The sequence below is a fragment of the Polyodon spathula genome, chromosome 2 (assembly GCF_017654505.1).
Source record: "Polyodon spathula isolate WHYD16114869_AA chromosome 2, ASM1765450v1, whole genome shotgun sequence".
Taxonomy (NCBI): domain Eukaryota; kingdom Metazoa; phylum Chordata; class Actinopteri; order Acipenseriformes; family Polyodontidae; genus Polyodon; species Polyodon spathula.
In genome coordinates this window covers 89,961,320-89,985,232 of record NC_054535.1, presented here as the reverse complement: position 1 = coordinate 89,985,232, position 23,913 = coordinate 89,961,320, and the positions used below count along the sequence as shown (strand labels likewise).

Sequence of the window (23,913 nt, the reverse complement as noted above, 5' to 3'; positions counted from 1 at the left end):
GGCACTTGAAAGGGAGGAGGTGGATACTGGTGAAACGGACTGAATTGCAGCATTAGTTCATTCACAAAATTGGCACTGCCTGCTGTGAGATAGGGAAGGTTACCAGTATTGCCAAGTCTCACGAGAAAAAAAAAGCGACACTGCCTTTCAAAACAAGTGAACCCATATTACAGTACAGGTGTTTATGCAAGTTCCAACCAGCGACTCTCAAAAACAAGCCCAATTCTGCTTATTATAAACGGACTTGGCAACTGTGAAGATTACCTCACCTGCCAGTTTCAGTTGGTCAGAAGCGATCTGAGGAGTCTCGTGCTGTCAGAGATTCTCTCCTTTCTTTTAAGTTGTGTTGGATTTAATGCTGTGTCAAATATTAATGATGCAAACAAATAAAACATAGTCAATTCATTCATTTGCAGTTTTATTTGGTCAGTTCTGAGAGAGCATCACCAACTTGTTGGATGTTGTTGCGCTGTTTCGGGCAACCAAGCTGTTTCATGACATCCAGTTCACCAACTATATTTAATAACGTGAAGAGCAGACACGCGTTGTCTTGGGGACAAAAAAGGACAAACAGCTGCATTAATACTATGACATGGGCATAATGCATTTCATGCAAAGTGGTTTTATACAGAACTGTAAACCCACAAGAGGTATACAACATGACAGACCAGACTCAGCAAAACACAATAATAAAAAAAAAAGCCGCCGCATTATCATTAAGGTGAACTACACCATTGCTAACCATAAAATCACCCATCAGCCACTTACTTTCTGCCATCTTGGAATCCACAGTAACAACTGACCTGCTCCCTTGAAATATTTACAGTCAAGAGTAAACACGCTCATTAACATTTACACGTGAAATGTGGGTTTCCATGCAAAACTAGGTGTGGATTTCCTGTGTGTTTCGTTATTTACACGAGTAAATGAGATTTACCCTATCATTCTTTTTGGCTGTTTTTTTCACCCACAAACCTGATTTACCCGAGTAATTCTCCCAAACGTGCACACGTGTCGCCATTTCACGTGTAAATAAACCCGCATGGGAAACCTTGTGATTGTTGGCATTTTTTTTTTTTTTTTCCTGCAGTTGAATGCAGATTAAGCCTTAAAAATCCAAAATCCATAAAAACATTCCAATCCAACTTTAATTTTGGCTTCTGATAGGACTTCATATAAAGCTGTCTTGTTTCTAATTAAGCGCTGGCTTTCTATTGTAGCATATTCTATCACTGCATTATTCAAAAAATGGTTGTCTATATGGAATGGAAGTTAAAGTTGAAATTAAACCCATATCTTATGACAGTCATACTCAGCCAAATGAAACAATCATTGAATGTGTCAGAAACATATTAAAAAGAATGCCTGCTAACTGAACATTACAAATTGTAATTGTAATGTAATTTACAATCCTTTTGGGTTGTGTTTCCAGTGTCACAAGCTGAAGAGTGACAACAGGTCAACATGAATTAACCCACTGGGGTCTTGATATTTAGAGACATCGCCATCAGTATTTTTCTGACAACAGAATCAAAAAACCCAAGCAGTAACAGCTGGCATTTAATGAAGTATAGCACAGCAGCAAGCAAACCCACCAAGTGATCCAGCCAGAGTCACACAATCAAAAAATTATTACTTCTTATAACTGATATTTTTGCAGAATGGTTGAGTGTAGTCCCAAATGCACATTATCAGTTCCAATTCAGTTCATTCCTATCTTGTCCAATTAACCACAGAAGACTCTCAGGGACTCTAAGTGGCCCAAGTCACAGCACTGACACATAAACAAATATATGAAATGTAGTATCAACTGCTTCTCTGAGATGAAGTGCCTGTCCATGAAGCCAGATACATACTCTGCTGCAAGATACATTCATTGACAGTCATTCAAGCTAAAGAGAATATCATCTTTGGACAGGAGGATATGCAGAGGATCACATTCCTTCACATACTGATTGTCAATTGGGCCATCCGTGTACACTTGTGCTGGGCTCTAAGGCATTTCTGAACATCAGGGTTCTCCCCAAGAATTCTGTAGTCGGGCGGCAGAACATTATAGCCGGGAGCACTTTTAACGGAAAAATAAACTTGCCTTACCTTAAATATATAATGCTACAAAGAATTTGAATAATGTGTTGTCTTTCGTTGACTGTATCTGGTTGGGCTTTTTTATATTCTACATTTTCTTTTTCATAACTGTTTTTATTCTGGTAAATTACTCTGCTTATTTAGGCACGCTACGATTTGACTGGGGAAAGATAATGTAGGGTTATTAGTTCACACAAAAAAAAAAACAGTAACCTTTTCACTTCTTTTTTAGCTTAATTATTGAGCTTATTGCCTCACTTAAATTGTTTTCTTTATGTTCAGTTTTCAGGGCATTTTGTTAATGTGCATCTTTTTGTTTTTCGGTAGTCTACATTTTTTTAATGCAACCGTTCATTTTAACACAACAGTACTCACACACGTTTGGTCACCATCATAACTGTTGCATGAAACCGCAGTGTAATAATCCAGCACCTCTGCACTTAAGCATTTGTATGTCAGCTGACAACAGCTGATATACCATCGTGCCATCATGTATAGCTAATATGTACTGTATATCACATTATAGCAAATAACACAAGAAATGGACTGAATGATAATATAATCTTAATAATTTTTTAATAAAGTAGCCCTGAGTTTACAAATAACTGAAACATAATTTTACTGTTATGATGGGACCTTAGTTGGCCACTAGCGAAACATACACAGCCATCACTCACATATCCATCCCTATACAATTGTGACTTCAGTGATGGTTAAAAGAGTGTGACGCATATCTAATTATTTCATTTTGGCCGGTTCCAACCCTTGTCCGTTTTTCAGGAAACACAAAAATTATACATATGACTATGTTTCAAAATTAATATGCTTTCATTTAGATGTACTGTAGTTGCTTACCGCTTACTACATTTTCAGTAGAAGTATTTTAATTTCACATTACCGTAGCTAAAACAAAACAAAAAAAAACATGGGCTGTGACGGATACTCAAATACATTTTAACATTTAAGAGAAAAAATTTATCAGAAAACTGGTTGGAAACCGTCTGTGACGAGTAAGTGCATTCATTTATTACATTATATATATATATATATATATATATATATATATATATATATATATATATATATATAACACACACACACACACACACACACACACACACACACACACACACACACACACACACTAATGGTCAAAAGTTTTAGAACACCCCCATTTTTCCAGTTTTTATTGAAATTTAAGCCAGTCCAGTGGTTATTCACTGGACATTCAAGTCCAGTGAATAACCTGAAATAGTACAAAGGTAAGCGGTAAACTGCCAGAGGTTAAAAAAAAAGTTTAGGTTACCAAAAACTGAAAAATAATGCACATTTCAGAGTTATACAAAAAGGCCTTTTTCAGGGAACAAGTAATGGGTTAACAACTTACAGCTGTTCTGCAGCAATGGAAGTAAATTAAGCCTTGAAAGTTGATGCTAACAATTTCTACAGGTGTCCCAACTTTTGTTGATTACTTACAAACCCTCTGTCTGTATAAAAGCAGTGTTGGAACAGACTGTGTTACTACACCCTCTTAAGCATCATTTGGACAGTACTGTACTACAGGAAGTAGTATATTGCTATCATAATGGCGACAGAAAAAGGCAATTAACAAAGGAAGACAGACAGACAGACCATTAAAAGTGTAGGTCTTTCCTTTAGAGAAACTGCAAAGAAAGCCAAGGTGTCACTGAGTACAGCTTCCTACACCATCAAAAGGCACTTGGAAACTGGAGGAAACTCTGACAGGAAGAGGCCTGGCAGACCCAAAGCCACAACAGAATCAGAAGACAAGTTTCTGAGAGTCAACAGCTTGCGTGATAGGCAGCTCACAGGACAACAGCTTCAAGCACAGCTTAACACTGGTCAAAGTAAGCAAGTCTCAGTTTCAACTGTGAAGAGAAGACTTTGAGCTGCAGGTTTGACAGGTCGAGTGGCAGTAAGAAAGCCATTGCTAAGATGGCAAAATAAGAAGAAGAGGCTTGCCTGGGCCATGAAGCACCAACAGTGGACTACTGAATTAATTAATCAAAATTTGAAATCTTCGGTTCATCACTCAAAGTTTTTGTACGCCGTCGAGTAGGCGAAAGGATGGTTCTTCGGTGTGTGACACCAACTGTCAAACATGGAGGAGGAAGCGTGATCGTCTGGGGCTCTTTTGCTGGATCCAGAGTCGGCGACTTGCACAGAGTGAGTGGCACCCTGAACCAAAACAGCTACCACAGCATTTTGCAGCACCATGCAATACTCTTTGGTATACGCCTAGTTGGTCTAAAACTTTTGACCAGTAGTAATATATATATATATATATATATATATATATATATATATATATCATATATATATATATGATTTATATATATATATATATATGAACAATTTATTTTATTCTTAATACAAGGAAGGTAGAACACAACTGACGTGTATCTGGGTGTTCTATATCTGAGTGCTGACTATTACACAATTGTTTTCTTTCCAAATAGAAAAGTATGGTCCTTGATGAAGTACATATTTTTCAATTTGTAAAAAAGTCTATTGGCTTAACCATTTACTCAGTGCTTGTCAGGCGCTTCAGGTCCAATTTATTTTCACATGAACTGTTTATTTTACACACACTGTTTATTTTTTATTTATTTTTTTAGAGTAAAACAGGTTTAAAAGGCATTGAATCACAAAAGGACACTAAGTACTGTATCTTTAGCCAAGCTCCACCACTGGTTTGCTGTATTTTTCACATACCTCTGTATAGAAGTGCATACTGATAAATCCTCTCCTGATCAGTCGTTTTATCACCAAACTCCTCAATAATGCGATCCCAAGTTATTAGCCAAAATACTGTGCATACAACCAAAACACAAATGCATTCAAGAAATTTAAATAACAATCATACAGCTCCTGCATTACAACTAAAATGTATTACTTTGCATGCTATTTCCTATGTATAGTAACTACAGTATTCATTTATTGTTTGGGTTCCATAAACTTTACAGTAAAATACTGGTATGCTCCAGTGTGTAATTGTATTCTTTTAAATACATTTTATTCAAGTTTATTCAAGTCATTTTGTTTTTATTTGTAATGTTTTGCCACACTGTTTTGTATGTGTTTCTTTATTAAGTGCTAATGTGTTTATTTGAGCTGGGGTAGGAGAAAAATACTGACATATTTCATCATTGACAGCAGCATTTATTCGAGGGCGACTCTATTTAAAATCTGATTTATAAGTGTGGCGCTTATTCAAAGTAATACGGTACTCACTTTAAATCCTGCCATCATAAATACTGGTACATGTAAAAATTATGACAAATCAATAAATATGAATGGATTCGATGCAGAAGGCTATGTAGATTTAAAAACAAAAAAATAAAAAATAAATGGTCACGCTTTATTTTAAGGGCCTTTTTTTGTTTATTAACTGTTAACAAACAGCTAATAAACATGTTAATGTACATGATTTATTTTCTGTTAACTGTTCGTTATATAATAGGCCAGCTAAAACTGAAAACACCAGAGCCCTATGGATGATCAATACTAAGTTGATCATATGCTTGAAATCGGTTCAAATTGTTACTGTAGTGATGTTTAGCAAATTAAATCAGGTTTTTATTAACCCTAACTCTAAGCTAAAAATTAACAATGTGTGTTAACAGTTAATAAACAAACAATACAGCCCTCAAAATAAAGTGTAATCTAAAAAACAGCCATGTTCAATCACTCTTATTTGTGGAGCTAAACCTTTAAACATTCCCTAAAATAGATAGATTTATTGAACCTAAGAGTTAAGCCTTGAAATGACATGATATAAAAAATTTAAAAACGCCATGTTCAATCAGCAACTTGCCAACATGTACCGTTAGCATATACGAGGTGAAACACTGTTCAGAAAATGGTAGAAAGGGGATTTCTTTATATTTTGTGATTAATTATTTATTTTAACAAATTAGCCATGTTTTGGTATTAAAGAATGAAAGGTTGCAACATTTAAATGCCTGAGTTTAGTTTACTAGTAATAAACATCCTGCAAATGTAGAACTATAAAGTAGCATTAAGCAGCAGAGACGTTAGTATCACCCCCCACCCCCACCCCGACACATTATTGTATTATGTTGTAATCGCATACTGCCTGAATGGCATTCTGGTTCATAATTAAACAACCTTGCTTTTTTCTCATATTTTTCTATATTTCCATGCCAGCACTGGTACAAGCTCTTGCTAAGACTCACCAGCACCTGACCTTTATCATGAAGCTGTATTCAACATTTGTTTACAGCATGTGGAAGAAGAGACGGTACAGGAAAAATATAGGCGAAGTTCAATTAACAGTTGTTGTTTCAAATGATGACATAACCCTTCTGATCCCACAGTTTTTTTTTTTTTTTTGTTGTTTTGTTTTTTTAAGGTACACCAGCATTTTGCAAATCAAAAGCAGTTTTATTGCCAAAATAATATTTTATTATATTATTTTTATTTGTAGTTGATGCTTGTAAGTTACCTCTACATTTTCAGAATGACTGATAAAAGTGAAATTAATTAGTGGTCACTCCCCAGTAAGCATCAATTACCTATTGGGGAATGGCCACACCTGTGATTGCTGGCAGGGACAGATTTAACCCCAACCCTGCAAACCTGATATTCCCACACACAAGCTATTTACAGCTTTTTATTTTAAACATGCACATTTCTGAGGTAACAATTTTAGCATCAATAGGCCCAGACAGCAAGAGACATGCAAAACAACAAACAGCGAGAGAAAATAAGACAGACAAAAAACTTTTCAAGCACAGTAAATTAGCAGAAGAAACTGAGCCTGTCAAAGGCATTTTATTTGGGCTTAAAAAAAAACCTAATCGGAAACAGTAAGAACTGCCATTTTAGTCAAACTGAAAAGACGTTTTAAAACTGATTGATTATATCTACACTACACATGCTTACTGTCATACCATGTATTTAACTTAGAAACCTTTCATTTACATGGAAAAACACTGGAGTTAGAACATGTCGATACATATTTAGACTTGCTACACTTTTAATCAGGCGCTTAAAAAGACATTATTTAAAAGTATATCTGTTAAAACACTATGAACAGTCTGGCTGTAGGGTGACGTCAGGCCAGAAAGGAGTACACAGAGAAAAGCAGTACTGGGATGGAAACTGAGGCGCTGTGGCGCTCAGTGCTTTTATTGATTGAAACAAATAAAAGATTTAAACAATAAAACAGGACACTGCACTCAAGGCCAAAAATAAATAGACAAGGATTAACACTAAACAAACAACGGACAAACAGACAAACAAACACGGTGAGTCCGAGCTAACGCACAAGTATCATGCTGGTCCTTCCAGCACAAAATAGCAATTATATGCTTGAATTTACTTTACTTTTTTACTTTCTCTTTCTCCACACCCATTCTCCACTCACCGAACACACAACCCCGAGTGAGTGACAACATGCAGCTTTTATGCAGCTGTACCGAGACTCGATTGCTAATCAATCATTCAACTGGAGTCTTGGTACAACTGCATGTGAATTTATTTAGTGCAATTCCCTGTGCTCACATATTATATTTTACCTGCACGTGAAGTGCTGTGCAATCCTTGTGCCTAAATACAAATATCCATTTTAAACACTCGTGCTTGTAACCCATATTATATCCTGTGTACCAACTACAATACACCAACATTAACACAATACATACAACATATAACACAAAAATACACACAGGGGTGGGGCACGCTACCACAAACACGCACACAACCGGAAAAATAAACATTTAAACCATCATATACTATATATAAAGCATCCATGCATATTTGTAAAAGAAAATATATAGACATATATACATTGTTTCCTTTAACAATATTAATCTATTATAAAGAAAATCCATTAAGCATTCCACCAAGGTAAACTACATTTTTAAACAGTAGATTAAAATGTCTAAAACTGTATCTTTCATTCTAGATTTTCAATGCACGCTATCCAAAGCAGCCTTTTTTCTTGCAAATGAGTCATTTCTGAAGCTGAATATAGGTCATTATAACATGATTACAGTTGGCTACAATTAAATGCTTAATTTTAATATTGATAATGTAAAAAGGATTAATTTGCATGACCCCAAACTACATCAATGTACTCAGGTCGCACATGGTGTTGTCAGGAGTCAATCAGATAACCTAAGCAAAAAAACAGCTCGCTGCTCTAGACATGGTCTGTTAGATTGGCTGTTGTTAAACTATACCATTTATGTTAATGTACAGAATTTGATGATGGTTTTCAGTGCTGTACACCTGTCTGGCCATAAACTGTATTGAATTATGCACTGAACAGTTGCTGTAATCGAGATTCGATTTTTAGATTTACACATAATACAGTATGTTGGATGTCCACCTTATTATAGGGTTAACAGTTAACAGTTAGTGGCAGGGGTTGTAACCTTAAATAAATAGATCTTCATTATGGATGAATGGGGCCCTCAAATATAAAGTAAACATATATAGGACTGTCAATTAATCGCAGTTAACTTCTTTAATCAAACTCCTGTCTTGTCCCTCTTAGCATACCCTAATTCATTTCCTAAGGCACCATTTTCGTACATGCCTGGACACTCTAGTAGTTTTTGTGCTAAAGACAACAATACGACAAATGAAACCCGTCAGAGTACTCTCTTAGAAATTCAGGATCGTTGCAATCGCTATCGACTACAGACCCATTAACTTGCATCTTTGTTTTATTTCTATAACCACATTTATGTTAAAACAATATTATTTACAGTTGTGGAGGATATAACCATTACTCAGTGAATGTTTGGTTTTATTTAGGCAACTTCACGTTCTTAATTAAGGAGAATTTAAAATTATTATTATTTAAATGGTAATGAAAAACATCAGTTTATGTGTAAAGAAAACTGAAGGAAAGTGATCATTGTAAATGCAGTAAGGTGAGTAATATACTGACTTCACTGTGATTTAGCAGTTGGTTCAAACTATTTAAAAACAATGCTGGATTGTAAATAAATATAAAACTATAAAGAAATCCGTAATAAAACAAACTTAAATGAGATGGATCCAGTAATTGTATCAATTAAAGTATGCGATTAAAACCAAGATTAACAGATTATTTTTTAAAATCTCAAGATTAATTGCGATTATATATCATATATACAGTAGAGCCAAATTTATCCACACCCCGTTCATCCACGACTTGAATTATCCACGGCTTCTTGACGAGTTTTATCTCTGAAATACAGTACATCATTGCCAATGTAGACTTAATGCCCACGGTCTACACACACGCACGAAGACGCATGCGTCAGTCTAACCTGTGGAGTCAGCATGACAGGATCGCTTCGTGTCTTGGTATGAACAGCCGAAGAATTCTGTAAAATTAGTTCTCCCGAGGAAGTTACATAAGCCCACCAAACATATTTTGCCTCGCAAACAAAAGACTATGATGGACTTTGTCAAAGTTCAAAAATACGACTTGCAGCAGTGAATTGTTTAAAAAAATTGTTACCAAAAAAAAAAAAAACACTTCTGTTGGTATGTATTTTGTTAAATTATGAGATATGTTTAAATTACACAGCAGCCTTGTTTATTTAGTTTTAAAGTAAACTTTTTTTTTTTTTTTTAATAGAAATATATTTTTTGTTTGAAATGCCAGAAAACTAGCAACACTTAGCTACCATTATTTAATATGAATGCGTAGAATAAATTAGAGATAATACCTTGAGATATTTCTATCTGCTAGCCACAGGAAATATGTGAGCTCTGATGGGCTGAATAGCTTATTCCCATCATAAAATTTCTTATCTTGTATCTTTGTAGTATTTTCTTTTGTAGTATATAATATTTTTTATTAGTATAACAGAAAAAGCTAGGGCATTTTTAAAATATTTTGCTAGGAGTATCACAGTCAAAGTAAACTAATTTTAAAATATTCTTCTGTCTTTGTAATATATTGTATTGCACACATCTCCAGTAATCTCTAATTTGGTTTACGTTACTAGTTTCTGTATTTTATTCATGCATTCTAGTCACACTTGTACAAAATGCTACTGTAAGTTTTAACTGGAACTAAGAGACAAGATCATATCACTCCTGTGCTGGCATCTCTACCATGGCTTCCTGTCCGATTTAGGATAGATTTTAAGGTGTTGTTATTAACCTATAAAGTTTAAATGGTCTTGCTCCAGCTTACCTTTAAGATCTTTTAAACCGTACATCCACAATCGGTCACTCTGATCTGAGGATGCCAGGTTACTAGTATTATTTGACTGTTTTACAGAGTTGGGGTCAATTCCAAATTGAATTGAAATTCAGCGGTCAATTCAAATTCAAGTGTAATCAAGTGTGGAATTGGTAATAAACTAGAATTGAAAAAAAATCTCAAAGCTTTGGAATTGGAATTCAATTCACGCACATAGTTGATAACATCATTTAAGTTTATCAACGAAACTGCACCGAATGCCCTGCCTTGCTATTTACAGTATTTCTGCCAGACATGCAGTTGGCATGCTTTTCACATTCAATTGTTGTGTGCAAAAATGTGTGGTGCAATCATCGATATTTACTAGAACGATTATATTTTGTGTGCCCAGTTAATCAATTGCTATGTTGAGGCTTAACTGACACCACTGGTATGAGGAGACTATTGAAGTCTACAACATGGCTGACAAAGTTTCCGGCATAGTGCCTGACAATGCTGCCAACATGGTGAAGGGATTCACCATATTCCCACCATTGGATGTCCAAGATGGTGACGAAGACCAAGATGAGGCTGCTGACATTGAAGCGGTTAGTGTGATTGACAAACTGGATCATTTTCCACCTAAGCCTAGCCCGTTTCGCTCACACTCTACAGCTGGTTGTTCGTGATGCCCTGGATTGCAAAGGTGTCCAGAATATTATCTAATTGCCATAAATCCACCAAAGCAACAGAGGGACACTACAAACAGCAAATTTCAAATGCCACAAGATGGAATAGCCATCTGAGGTCAATTTTGAAAGTTCCTGCAGAGGTCCTATTTGAAGAGCTTTGATCAGGTGTAACAGAATTGGTAAGTGATGATAATCTGTGATGATAACCTTTATGGTTGTATGCATAACTTTCTTTTTGAGGCAATACATAATACAGTACAAAATTGTTTGTCTATAGTTTATTTTCTTTTGTATTTCTTGGATGTGCACATGCACATTGTACTGTAATAAATGTAAATTATCATTATTGCTTTTAAAAGTGGCAATAAAAATAAAAAAGTATATGTTGTGTGAGTAACCCTTTTAAAACAAAATTATAAAAGTTCATGAACTAGAGGTACAATTGGATTTGGAATAACAAAACTGTAATGGAACTGAATGTATACATGTGTGGAATTACAATTGACTAGTTTGTTTTTTTTAAAAATTGGAATTGGAATTGAATCTGAATTGATCTGGAAAGGGAATTGAATTGATGTGGAAAGGAAATTGAATTGGAATTCAATTAGTAGAACTGACCCCAACTCTGCTGTTTTATTTATGTTAAATACTTCAAACTATTTTACAGGTATTCCTGTTATTATTATTTTTTTTTTTTTAGTTTTTTTTTTTTTCTTATATCATTTCGCGTAACGTAACGACATATATATAGTATATATATTATTATACAATAAGTATAGAATATATATATATATATATATATATATATATATATATATATATATATATATATTATATATATATATATATATAAATCTGGTTGACAGAAAAATTTTTATGTCTCGACTTCTTTAACGTTTTATTTTTAACCGTTTTCATTCTTTTCACATGTAATAAGTATGAAACCTACCAAAAAAGTGTACTCTTCCGTAACATTATTTTTTTTTCAAATCGGCATTGTAATCAAAAAAAGTCGGGCGCGGTGTGTGGCTATATCGCACTCCTCCCATTCTATACTACGTCCAATGGAAGACAGGAGTGCTGCAACTTCTGTTAAACCAAACGTTTGCCGTACATGTGGTTCACACACTCTTGTTTGACTCAAAGATATAAGATGCAGTTGACTTACTTGCATACGTGATGTTCAAGAATGAGAAAACAAAACAAGAAACACCTTTTGGTGGATAACACTACGCAAAACAAGATATAACATTTCTAGTTGCTAGGAAACAGATTGCACTTAAATCAGTAGGCCTCTCTTCCAAAAACAGTAAGGAAGACATTACAGTGCTTTGCTTAGATAACTGATGGCCCCAGAAAGGCGATCAGTGTACCTAGCTTGTCCAGAGATGATCCTGCTTATGACATTTGAACAGCAACAGATAAACATGGTTTTCATTCATCTTGTTTCCCCTAAATATATTCGTATGCATTACAGTTCCTTGAAACAGACTCAGATGCTGCATTTATACAAAAATAACTGTGATCACTGTACATATCTTTGAAGCTTATATAAAACCATGAGTATGCTTATTAATTTGTTGCTTACATAATCGTTATTGTAGCACCTCTGATGATGGCATTCATGCTTTTACTGTAAAACTAAGCATAAAATGTTCTCAGTGAGCAACATCTTGGTATTATACCTTTTTACATTATAAACACTGGAAAAGCACACGACATAGCATGTATGCTGTTACCATATGGTTCCAGTATATACAGTTAAAGGGTGAAGGTGAAGCTTTGCTGTGTCATGATTTTAGGTGCTAAGCATCAAATTAGAGAGACTTTTTGCAGATTTAGTACACCCTACACAGATAAGAGGGAAGGACCTTGATTGACTGCATAATAATCTACATGACAATAGTAATTTCAACATGCCACAACGAGTGTGGCTCTATTCTGTCAATATTCTGCAATTGTACCATGCAAAGCAACAAATTTCCAAGGATGGTCCAAACTTCCACAGCATAGCAGTCTTAAGCAATTCTGGTTTTCTGCACCTGTTCTTGTGATATCTACTGTTCACGTGATTAGGCTTATAGTTAAACTTGAGTGGCGATGCAATGGCAGCGTTACTTCTATCCTCGTTGTCTTTTTCATTTTCAATTTGAGAGCAGCATGCTAGCAGATGTAAGCCTAAAGACATGTTTAAAACAACTGTCAGCTGTTAACACTTCCTGACAGCAGGGCCAAAAAAAGATTTCTGATCTGACAACCTGGTCTGAAGGCTGTGAAAATGCTTTAGGGAACTCTTCTCACCTGGAATATGCCTAAAACACTAGTTAACCAACACTTTATAACAGAAAGAAGTGATATACTTACACAGAGCATTGGTTCTTGGTGGTACAGTACTTATTACGACTTGTTCTGTATCTTCTACGCCTCAGTCTAGCACGTTACTTGTTCTTTACTGAAAGCCAAGACAAGTACCCACAGAAGGGAATCAACACTATTTCAAATCACAAATCATGCAAAACCCATATGTACGATTTGCGTTTATCAAAGAATACCCTGAAAAGTGTCATTACCAATGAAAGGGCTTGATACAATATATGTAAATGTCTGAATTGTGACATACATGAATTCAATATGCATCCCTAGCATGGGATAATAAAGTACATATTTCAGTATACTGCATGCATTCATCATTTAAAGACTCAATGCAAAATAATCAGTGATTGGTAAATGGAAGCGCCATAAGACACAGTAAAAAAAGAGATACTTAAACAGCTGAGGTCTGTGTCAATGGGCTTTAAAAAAATTGATTTCTTGATGATTGATGAGAGAGTATTGGCGAATTTAGAGCCTGAAAACTTTGTTTTGTTTTTATGTTTTTTTAGTACAAAAATAAACAAACTATTAATCATAAGCAAACAGTAAAAAAAAAAAAAAAAAAAAAAAAAAAATCATCTAATGTTGAAATCACTAACGTGAATTTAATGGCATAGTCTTTTTTGGAACAAATAAGGCAACATTGTTTAAATCCGTCGTTTTACTTTTACTAAATGAGTATCTGAAGTCGAATACTTCCCAGGTCTGTTTCTATCCCCGTTCTTTAGGCGTACTAACGGAGCCCTTATGGAAATTCGCTCCCTGGTGCTGAAATTGCTTTCCATTCTGCACAGAGCTCCAAAAAGTATTAACTTGTTTTTATATATATACAGCAGTGTGATGACGGTAACAGTGTCAACCAAATACCTTATCCTACTTGGCTCTTACATAGAATGATTCATTCAAACTTGTGAAAACTGAGAAGCCTCCCCTCAACATAAACATAAACTGTCCATGCTGTTAAATGTATTAGTGTTGCTATACAGCCAGGACACTGAACAAAAATGAACAACAAACAACTCTATTTTGTTTTCAAATAAACATGGCTCCAAATGTAACCAAAACAATGTATTTTGTTTTCTAAATTCAGAAAGAAAAGAAAAAGGTGTTTGAGCAGCACTGTGTTCTAGAGGCTTTTTTGTGTTGTTAGGGTGGAGCAAAGACATCCCAGTCAAACTGCTTAGAATACCTTCAATTTAAACCATTTGTAATTACAAATGCACAGGGCAACCATTGCAGGGTAAAAATCATTTTACAAGGGCTCATTTCACACATGGGGTTCCATCCGTCTTCATTTAAGCTAGAAATCAATACAACCATATGTCTACCTCCTCCTCAAGTTATTGAAAATATACTGTAGCCTCTGGTGACACAGGTACCTTTTGCAATAGTACAGGCTAAAATTTAAGACATAGCATACTTAATGAAGTCAAACACACACACACACACACACACACACACACACACACACACACACACACACACACACACACCTCTATCACATTTCCTCAAATTTCCATGCTACCCATACCGCAGAAATGCACTGTTCATCCAAGCCAAACGGGATGAGAAATCCCAAATGTATTTTGAAAGCGACAGTGCTCCCTTTAGCTACAGCTATGTTGTGCGTCTAAATTTACAGAACAAGAAATAGTTAGGCTAACAAAAAAAAAAAAAAAGTGTTTGCATGATATTTTAAAGATTCGATTATTTTCCAGTGATAAATATATAATACAGCACCGAAGGAAAGTAATCGAATATTCAACAGATTTCTGTACAGTCAATAAATTATACAAAGTGATGCTAATTCATGCACACAATGCACTTTGCAGATTCTTTATCGCAAAAAAGAAAACTAATTCTGACACATTAACTTCTGAGTCAAAAACACGGACAACAATATTGAAATCACATAATGCAAATGAAGACAATAGCAAAGCGATGTCAATTTTCCGCACATGATTGCATTTGTTCCCACCGCGCCCCCTTCCATCACTTACCTTGCTTTATGTTTTTTTTTTTTTGTTTGTTTGTTTGTTTTTTTTTTTTTTTCTCTTATAGTGATGAAACCCCGAAGAAAAATCCAAAATACTTCTTCATCTTTTTTTCCAGGGTTTCTCCAACACGGTATTCCCAGTCTGGGTTGTGATTATAGGGTACCGTTTTTGTTTAGAAGGCTGACTAGAGGCTGTGAGTAGGGGGCGGAGCGTGCGCGCGCAGGCACACAGCAGTCGGTCAGGCATGAAGAGAAAGAGCTTCGGTGCAATGGGTTAGCAAGATTCTTATTGTGAAAAGGGAACATTCAGGGCTGGCACGCAGAGACTGACACGGCTAGTGACCTGTTCTTACAACCTCAGCTCCCTCCCAACTTGCATTTGATTTATCTGAAGCCCACAATAGGACTCTCGAGGTTTGGAGTCCACTACCGATAGGTTCAGAGTTAGGAGTTCAAGCACCTTGTCAAAGTGAAAGAAAAAAAAAAACCCTATGCAAATATTTAAGTCAATCACAGTTCTAAAGCCCTATACCCAATTATGATAATTGATGTATACTATTATGAATAGGGAAAACTGCTTGAGATGAGACTTGTTTAATGAATCCCATATATAGAATATGAGTTATGTTCTGTTCTAGCCGTCATTAATAATCAATATGTCCCCTTTGCTGCACACCCTTCATTTCCATGTCATTTATTGGTGGAAATTAAATCACGTTCTTTTTTTGTGGTTTTTGCTTCAAGACGTGATATATGTTTGCATAGTGTTCAGTTGTGCCAGGCACACTTGTCACACATAACTCTTCACATTAAAAATATAGCTTATATAGAAATGTGTTATTTTTTTTCCACTTGGGAGAAGCTACGCTATAAGTAAATCATATGTCTGCCCAAACCAGACACAACATCAGGATATTGAGGGTGTCCCCCTTGCACATGACATACTGCAGCCCAGCTGTTCTGCAATGGAGGAAAGAGGCATGTGGAAGACTTTATTTCCATTGGCTTTTCTTTTTTCATGTGTATTCATTTTTGTGTTCTGCTGAAATATAAATTGCCCTTTCTGTAATGCAGTAGAACAGCAACAGCTCTGCCAAGTGAGTCATATCATTCAAAAAAATATTTATGAACATTACACATTTTATTATCATATCATTACACTATGTAACACTATTTTTGTTCCTGGGTAGTAAGTGTTATTTCCTAATTGCTTATGCCTCAAAAGTATAGAAAATGGCTATTATTCCCCACAGACTTTGCTTTTGTGACCAGGACAGTGATATTTCAAAATATCACTATTTCCAATGGGAAAACGGGCAAATGTGTGTCTTTTCGTTCACATAAAGTCAGAAAAAAACAACATATGAATCCAAATTAACATGTATTTATACTAAAGTAGTACAAAAATGACTACAAAAGATTTAGAAGTGAGTAGTTTTTCGAGATTTACGATTATACTGTATTTATTTGTTACACGGTGTTAGTTATGCAAGTAGAGGTGCAACACCATATTAATAGATCATAGATCAAATTTCCATCATTTATTATTTATTATTTAAAAAGAAGGGTTAAAAACAGAGCAACGTTTTGGCCAGGTGGCCTTTATTACGCTGTAGTGAATCGACACAGCTCTCGCCATTAAAACACACACACAGGACCTCAGTGAGTTCATTATTGATTTAATCATTCAAAGCCAACAATTCAAATCATCATCATGATTTTTGTAAACAAAATTATTGCATTACAACACAAATATTTAAAAACATGTATATTTATAATCATCTATTTCAGTATTACCTTATTCACAACACAATTTAATTCTAGTTCCCAAAAGTATTAAAAAATCTTTATGGCTGCACATACTCCAAAAAATTTTGTGATTAATTAAATCAGCGTATTACCAAGCACAAGTATTCAATAGTGTATCTATCAGGGAGAAAGCAGCTTAAGTCATATTTTTCACTTAGTCCCTTTAGGGCTCAGACGATCCAATGTAAAAATCCAGAAAGCTTAGCCAACCTTGTGCTTGTGAGCTCCTGTAGCTTGGTATCAAATTAAAACATAAAAGCAGTAGGGAAATATAATATAGTTTAAAAGAGAGTGAAAAGTGAGAAAATGTAGCTAGACATCCTTAAACTGCATAAATACCTTAATCCCATAATCATAGGTCTGGTTTGTAAAGCATGGAAAAGCCACATTGTATTAGCCTTTTCGGTAACATTAATCCCAGTAATCATATATATATTGTCTATGATATATACTATATATATATATATATATATATATATATATATATATATATATATACACACACACACACACACACACACACACACACACACACACACACTAGACCATGCTGTTTGTGTTCTGTCTTCTAACGAGTATTAAAGGGCTACTGTAATGGCATTGTGGAGCAAATGGGAGCCAGGACCCTACCATGTTATAACCGATTCCACACTATAACGAGGCGAGTTATAACGGGTGCACTGTATACATATAGATAGACAGATAGATAGATAGATAGATAGATAGATAGATAGATAGATAGATAGATAGATAGATAGATAGATAGATATGCAGCCTGATGTATCCACATAGATAGTATGTACTTCTGCTATCTCTTTGCCCACAATGTCACAGAGAATCTGTTTCACGCCACATCTGGCTCCAAATTATCATGTCTACGACAAACAGCTTGTTTTTCATCAAGATCCTGTAATAGTAAACTATAGTGGAAGCATGCAAAGCATAATCAAGTACAGTAAAGCATACATAGGTATGGTAAACATATTTAAAACCTCAGCAGACAATTATTAACTATTATAAAAGCATCATATGACTATGGAAAAATTTACCATGACAAACTTTTGACGGCTTATTTTAGAGAGCCATGGTCCAGGTGTGGGCAAATTCAGAAATTAAGTGCACAATGTTTTTTCTCACCCATAAAGGGGATATTAGACAACTGCTGCACCCAGATCCCATCACTAATTACATGAAAACTATGAGTAAAACTAAACTGATTGGGTTGTATTCAAAGCAGAGCAAATATCAGCTGAGCAGGTTAGACTGACTGAGTCCCTGGTCAAAATGTTTATCTGCTTTAGTTTCTCAGTCATCAGTCTTACCTTAGAATCTAATATTAAAGTATGTTTTTGTGTTTCTAGATGAGTTCTGGTGATGGGCAAATGAAGAGGCACTCAAACGGATAATAATCTGAGTCATTTCAGTTCCAGACAGAATAGGAAACTACTGCTGCTGCCAAGAGCACAACTAATTGATTAACAGCCTTGTTTCAACCTCCTTTATCCATTTGTGCAAACATGTAAGGTTCATTAAAACTTTCTACTAAAAACAGTATGCATGTTTCTTATCTGAATTGGAGGGTATTGAGTAGTACCCGTCTCACACATGCCTTATTCATTTGTAATGCAAATGACCTCCCTGAAATGTATTGTACAAAAATGTGCATATCCCTGTTGCAAGTTATTTTTATTTATGGTGGCCAAGACATGAGACCTGGCCAACTTTGGTAGAGGTCTAATGGACGGTGTTTGCTACATTTTTATAGAAGACTGTAAAGGATATAGATTGCTGTTTCACAGGGAACAGTATCAAAAGTGAACCAGGAACGCTTTCCAGAAGACTTTACTACAGATTTCCTCCCCCAAATTATTCTGCAAGATTTGTGAATTGCTATGGAATATTACTTTTTGGCCTGTTAGAAATACATGCAGTTACAGTGTGATTAGCAGACCACTGGGTTCTTTAAATTGGAAACTCTCAAGAAGCGCCCCCCCCCCCCCCCTCCATCACAGTTTGTCATACAGTTTCTAGTTACTGTTGTCAAAAGCTTACAGTATCTTCTGTGTAGAAGCAGTTAACAACACCCTATTCATTTATCTTCACAGACCATTTCACTCTTTTGCATTGATTTCTCCAATAGAAATATATAGTAAAATGACATTTTATGAAAAAATATAGTCTACAAATGTGTTATCTTGAGGAAAGCTAAATTATGTCCCTACATTAAATGGATTTACAGACCCTGATTAGCAATAAACATGGACTAAGTTTAGCTTTTAAAAAAAAAATAATGTAGTTTAGTTTATAATTTAACTTTATTATTATCATTATAGCTACATTACTTTTCATTTTATTCTTTTGTAAATCAGTTTTTAAAGTTTTACCTTTTGATTTAACAGACAATAACAGAAAACCAAAAGACAATAAACGGCAGTGAACAGTGATTATAATTATAACAAAGGGATGAAACGCAGCATGAGCTCAATAATAGAGATATAAAAAAAAACTGTAAATGGAAAGGTTACCGCATCAAGCTGAAAAATATTTTATTTGTGAACTACAATAAACCAATGTTGTTGCATGACCAGCTGAGAATATGTTTTGACTTCATCCAAAGAAGCAGGCACTGTAATTTAAGATGTTACCATAAAAAAAACAGTACATGTAGCATGGGTTTTTAACTAAAGCTGCTCCAGATTATTTCACAAACTGACCATTTTAAGAACGGTACAGCAGAACACATATAAATACTGTAAGGACTGTAATTAGCAAATGTACCGAAAAACTACCGTTCACTAAACTTAGCTTTCAGATTGTTATAATGAAAAAGGGTTTGGAATTAATTAATGGTTACATGTACAGTATATATAAGAGCTGGCTGTGTTGCATGCTCTCTGATCAGAACTCCACTAACACTGAGCATGCAAGTTGCAGTACACTCTTTCCTATTACAACTGGACACAGTTCAAGGTACGGTCACCAATTCCATACACAACAAAACATCCAAAATATCTAAAATATAAAATGCGGGTTCATTGTAGTCATCAGCCGCACAGATGACCTATTCAACAGAATGAGGCAACAAACAAGTGAGTACTAACATAAATGATTGTTTTAGTAGCTCTATGGTGTCTTAACAAGTTGTTATATTTTAAGTAGTTGTATACTGTAGCAACCAACTTGCTCTCAAAGTGGCACCCAACAACTTGATTTGGCGACCAATTTTTTTTGGCCTAAGAGCCATTGGCTCCTAAGGCAAAAATGTAGTCTGGAGCCCTGTCTAGACTGCTGGTTGACAAAAAAATACCTGCATTTTTGCACTAAATTAATAGTTACTATTAAGTTTTATTGTGCTGTTTCTTTCTGTAACCAATAATTAGCTTAACATATGAATTCTAAGAATAATTACACCACATCCTACACTTAGACTTAAGTTTAGTGGCCTTGCTGCCCTCTACAAATATCTTGAACTGAAGGCCATTTTGCCCTTCTTAGTGCAAATTTAGAGCCCTGGGTATGAGTTGCAAATTTTTAGTTATTATTGTGTATGTTGGCTTTTAGGCTACACATATTGTACATTGACACTTTACAAAACCTTTTTTGAACAGAAGCATTACGAGAGCAAAATCATCACTCCTTACCAGAAATCCAGCCCCTATCAAAATTCTGCTGATAGTAACCAATGGTTGGCAAAGGTACTGTACCACCACAATGTATACACATAAATCCTGCAGATGGATAGTAATTGGTACTGGGTAATTATAATCCATAGTTTCTATGCAAATTGGAAATGAGCCCAGACTATTACACACCTGCATTTCTTACTTCCTGTAAATGCTTGTTAAAATCTAGCAGTTGTTTATTTTTTAACAATCATTTTTCTGGTGAAGCAAGTGCAAAGGCAACCCATTTGAAAGGAATACATTTTTTCCAGTATATACAGTAATATAAAACAACGTATTTGTAGGTTGGAGCAGTTAAACTACAGTTCAGAGTAGTTTTATGCCATTATTTGTATACCATTATATATGTGTCTTTGCCTCTGCGTTGCTTCAAAATGTTGTCCATAGTATTTTGGCAAAATAAAACAAAAGGTAGAGTGATAGAACATTCACCCTTCACCATTCACCCTTCAACTTGAATGATTTTATATTGGGAGTCAAAGTAGGACTTTAAAGTAGAAATGAAATATGTAAGACAAGTTATATACTGATTAACCATGTAGGGCATGGAAGATTTGAGTATACAATACCAAATAAGAAATAACCAGCTGTTTATTGTAGAAAAGCTTTCTTCATCATTGTTGTCTTTGGTACAGTTATAATCTGTGACAGGGCATGAAACAAACCATTAAAGAAGAGTAAAGAAAGCAGGTATGTGTTGACATGTTTTATTAACCTATTAAAAATTTTAAATGCCAAGTTAAATAAACACTGCATGTCAAATAAAATCAATCTTAATTCCAATAATTTTAGTATGAAGGTAAATGACTTATTGGTGTATTAAGTAATTAAGTATTTTAAATACATGGTATTAATTCTGTTGTGAATATCTTGACACATTTTAAATAAAGAGCTCTGGGATATTATGCATGCCAACAAATTGACTTCAAGTAGCCCAAATTATGGCTGAGTATCGAGGAACTTCAATTCTGCAATAGGCACATCTAATTAAAAGCACACAAACCTCATTAGGAATATTTGATGAGGAAACTCTAAATGAAGTCAAGAGCTATTAACAAAGATTTTCTAAACTTATTGAGAAAATCACAGTTTTCAGGACACAGTTCGAGGGTGCATTTGGCAGGTGTTCTATTAACTCTTCTGGTTGCTCACGTCATGTCGCAAGATCTTCTTCATAAAAAGAACAAAACGAAGGAAATTTCTTACTGGGTTTTCTTTTTCTATTAAACAAACTAGTACCCTTGCTGAAATATTTGCACGGCATAGTAGAAAAAAAATGTCTTTAATGTCACAAATCCTATTACCAAGAAGAGCCCAAGCAGAACCATTACCAGTAATTGTAACATGATGAATTTTGGAATCAGGTGGCACATGTACTTGAACTAAGAGGCAGTCATTAATTGCTAGGAAGGGTCTGTATTTCATTTATAAAAATACACTTATATCAGTACTAGTATGCTAACATTATAATCATGTGACACACACCCACCCTACACACAAAATACCCTTTTTGTGGTAACTTCAATTTTTGCTTTAATAACAAGCTACTGACTTCAAGATTGAATCAGCCCCAATGATAAAATAGTGATGTTTTAGCAAAACTGCACATTGAGGCAAACATGTTACAGTACCTAAGAAAATAAGCATTTTTTAAAATTGTTTTTCTCTCAGAACCAGATACTTCTTGTAAACAGTTGTTTTATATATATATATATATATATATATATATATATATATATATATATATATATATATATATAACCCCAGTGGTGACATTAACACACCAACACTATACAAGCATTTTCACATTTTGCACAGGATATAGTGAACCATGGCATGAATGTGGCTATTATCATGGAAATATTTGCATGATCTTATGTAATAATGTAGTATTATTAGTGTTTTTATGCTTTTTTTTATTATTATTATTATTGATTAGGGCATGAAAAAAAAACAATTAAAATGCAATATTTTATGTTCATATTAAGCTATGAAATACCGGGTAAAGACAGAGAGTTTTTATTTTATTTTTTCTCATACCTTTAAAGTAACATTTTTGTATGTAATGTTTACTTTATTATATTGAATTTAAAGTTTTGATTATTTAACTCTTTAATCTATTTAATGTCATTAATATTAATAAACTCTGCATGTTACATTTAGGACATGGTCTTTATGTTGTTTGGGAGTGACTAACGGCTGCTGAGTAAAGGGTGTAAATATTTTCCCACTGGAATTTTTGTTGTGTGATAGATGTAAAGCCTTAGACTTGTTAATTCCAAGCAGATGGAGTCTATGAGCATATATCAAATATACTGCCCATCATAAACATTGCTGTAAGCTTCAATAGTGCTGTCACCACATTATTGCAGCATGCACTGTATACTAATTTTGATATTGTTTTCATGATCCCAGATTGTTTTACATAGAAAACAAATGTTTCTTCAAACACAATATTATTTATCAAGATATTTTTTACACATTGATGCCTGCACCTAGTTCTGTGGTGAGTTGATGTATTTGGATTGACATTATGGAGATAAACTGTACTGTCTGTGAAATTTAGACAGAAGTCTAATTAAAATTAATATTTACCTTATAAATAATCATTTACATTTTAAATGTATTAGCCAAGAATGTATCTACTTGTATCTACAATCTTTCAACTGGAATCAAACAACTAAGTAATATAATTCATGGTTTCTTAAACATCTTATAAGTTGTTTGTTTCTCATTTGTAGCTCATTTGGGTGAATTAGCCAACCCAGTCTCCCACTACACTCCTGCTGGCTGCTAAATATGGAATGGGAAGTAATGGTCAGAAAGTCTGTCAAAACTGCTCAAAAACCCTCTTAGGGGCCATTTTGAAATTGGTGATTACTGCTACCTCTTCTTACTTATTACTTCCAGAACTTCATCACCATTATGGTAAACACAAACACGTTTGAGGCCTGCTGCTGTCTAAGGAGAAATTCAATTGGGTCAACTAAAGGAACAGCTTCCCTAGCCACGATAATAGGAATTCCCTATGTAGTCAAGTAGTGCATTAATTATAGACATTAAGGAGAACATACTGTTATATAGCCATTATGTTTT

General features: G+C 34.6%; 1 protein-coding gene and 1 long non-coding RNA gene across 2 annotated transcripts in view; one reads left to right on the top strand and one right to left on the bottom strand.

Annotated features, from left to right (window-relative positions):
* Window positions 1-13,419, bottom strand: part of LOC121303441 (phospholipid phosphatase-related protein type 1) — a 98,938-nt gene extending 85,519 nt beyond the window's left edge. Inside the window, exon 1 of the mRNA XM_041234152.1 lies at window positions 13,321-13,419. The gene's annotated coding sequence lies outside the window, so the exon portion shown is untranslated. The remainder of the gene's footprint in view (window positions 1-13,320) is intronic.
* The window catches only part of LOC121303447, a 41,544-nt gene extending 22,427 nt beyond the window's left edge, over window positions 1-19,117 (top strand). The window contains exon 4 of the long non-coding RNA XR_005947796.1: window positions 18,496-19,117. This is a non-coding gene — a long non-coding RNA (uncharacterized LOC121303447). The remainder of the gene's footprint in view (window positions 1-18,495) is intronic.
* Window positions 19,118-23,913: the final 4,796 nt, after the last annotated feature.